Source organism: Terrapene carolina, unplaced genomic scaffold, assembly GCF_002925995.2.
Source record: "Terrapene carolina triunguis isolate 2854851 unplaced genomic scaffold, T_m_triunguis-2.0 Scaffold33160, whole genome shotgun sequence".
Classification (NCBI taxonomy): domain Eukaryota; kingdom Metazoa; phylum Chordata; order Testudines; family Emydidae; genus Terrapene; species Terrapene triunguis.
This window is the reverse complement of record NW_020697511.1, coordinates 8,908-11,454: the sequence shown is the minus strand read 5'-3', so window position 1 is coordinate 11,454 and position 2,547 is coordinate 8,908.

Sequence of the window (2,547 nt, the reverse complement as noted above, 5' to 3'; positions counted from 1 at the left end):
GGGCTGCAGCCGCTGGGGGCCCAAGGTACCCAGGGTTGGATGGCGCGGCTCAGGGCTACCTCCCACTACAGGGATGCAGCTGGCAGAGGCCACAGGCTCCAGCATACAGCGCTTGGCCTTGCGCTGAGCAGCCTGGGTCCTGCATGAGCAGCACAGCGGGGCCTAGCGTACTCGGGGGGGGGGGGGAATTCGGTTCTGGCTTTGGCCCTTGAGCATCAGGCCTCGGGCTTTCAGCAAGTTCCCGGTGCTGCCCTGTCGCTGGCCAGGTGGGCTCCGAGGTGGGCCCAGTCCCTTTAACAGCTCATCTTCCAGGGTTACTCTGGTTCGCTGAGTGCCAGACTTGGCTGCCGGGCCCCTGGAGGCTGACAGCTCCTGGGAGCGGTTGCCAGGGCTCGTGACCCTTCTTCACTGGTTTCACACAACCCCTCTCAAGGAGCCCATTGACAATTCACAGTCATAGCCCAGCTCAAAGTGGAGCATTGTGTCGCTGGGCCAAGGCAGAGGCCGCTAGAGCTGGGCCTCAGAATGTAAAGTGCCCAGGAGACCTGCGGAAAGATGCAGGGGCGTCTGTCTGTCTGTCCCTTCCCACCCCCTCCAGCCAGCCTTCCACTCGTCTGTCTGTCTGTCCCTTCCCACCCCCTGCAGCCAGCCTTCCACTCGTCTGTCTGTCCCTTCCACTCGTCTGTCTGTCTGTCGCCATATGTACCCCGCTCCGCCTGGTACTGCAGGTCCTTACGGACTGAGCATCCTCCCCCTGCTCCAGCCCCTTCCCCTGGCATGGCAGGTAAGTTGGCAGCAGGCACCTCCTGGCTGCCCTGGCTGTGGGGAGGAGATGGCAGCTGGGCACTGGTTACCGGCACTGGGGCCATTTCCCCCCACAATGTGGGGGCACCGTGCTGGCCCTGGAGCGACGTGCACACTGCACCTTCCAGATGCAGGGCAGCCCCCTGGAGACCCAGCAGCACCACCCCTGGCAGGGGGAACAGCACACAGCTCTGGAGCCAGAGGCAGGGTCTGGGAGAGGGGCCCCATGCCTGAGCTAGAGGGGGGGGCGGGGGGGTGCCGGGTGGGGGGGGGGGGTAATCCCTGAGCCAAGGGGCTGCGGGGGGGAGGGCACTGCGAGAGCCTGGCTGGGGCCTGACCTCCCTCGTGGGCCTGGCAGTAGTGTCTGCCTGAGAACAGCGACGGGTGACGCTCCCTGCGGCCCCCTGCCCCAAGGACGCTGGTGACTCGGACATTTCCACGGTGCTCCCTGGCCATTCTGGGCGGCTCTATGACCTGGTGGGATGGAACCCCGGTTCCTGCTCATTCCAGCGCACCTGGGCCAGGGCCAGTCCCTTCTGAAGCACTTGGCCCCTGCGCTGGCGTCTCAGCCCGGCTCCGGGGACGGGTGCTCTCTGGAGTTGCTGGCTGGACGAGGATCTGGCAGCTGGGAGCCACTTCCCCTGGCACTGGCTCTCCAGGCACAATCCATGCACAAGGTACTGGAGACTGTGGGGCTTATGGGGAGCACAGTGTGCCAGAAGCTGAGATGTTCAAGCAGCTTCCAGCTGCACAGCCGGGAGCAGCAGCTGCGGCTGATCAGGGACTGTCCCTCCAGGCCGAGGAGGAGATCCTCACTGGTAAGTCACCCAGGGGCTGTTCTCCCTCAGGCTCCTGATACTCGTCTGTGGGGAACCTGGCACGCGGGGCTGGGCCGGCTCTGACTCCGCTTCACGACAGGCTGGGCAGGACAGCAGGCAGCAGTGACAGCAAACAGCAGGCGTCTGGCCCAGCTGGGGGCATGGGCTGGCGAGACCCGCCCCCCACTGCTCTGTAAATCAGGGGAAACCCTGCAGTCCCCCCACCCTATCGGGAGTGACGGGCCGCACCCCAGGGCGGAACATGTGCCACACGCTCACACCTGTGCGGGCCGGGGGAGGGGAAGGGCCACCCAATCAGAACTCTCTGCCACGCCCATGGGGTGGCGTTCACACCTGCTTGGCCCTTGCTCTGCACAGGGGTGATGCCATCCAAGGCGCAGGCAGGGAGACCAGGCCTCTTCTGTCACAGGGGGGAAGTGGAAGGAGAAATCTGCCACCAGTCCCTTGCTCAGTCCTTGCCTGTGGCTCTCCTCCATGGAGGACAAGGTGTGCCCAGGCTGCAGGTCCAGTGGGGTGGGGGCAGACGCTGCAGCTCATGCTTCTTAGCACTGGGGGGGCCTTGCAGTGCACAGTGGGGTGTACTTGTGCTGGACTCTTCCAGAGTTCCCTGGGGGTTCGCCCATGGCTGGGGGAGAGGGGTCCTGCAGTGCGTGGGGGCTATGCCGTGTGCTCCCTGGCATGGGGGGGTCCTGCAGTGCATGGGGGCAGTGCCCGAGCTGTGTGCTCCCTGGCATTATTTCGTGCTCTGCGCCTGCTCCATTAGTGGTTACACTCCTTTAACTCTTCCCTTGCCAGGTCCCACCCCATGAGCCCATCGTCGAGCACCCTGATGAGGATTGTGAGTCAGATGCACGCCCCAGAGCAGCTCCTGGGGATCCCTGCTTTGCCAGGGGCCCTGCCGAGG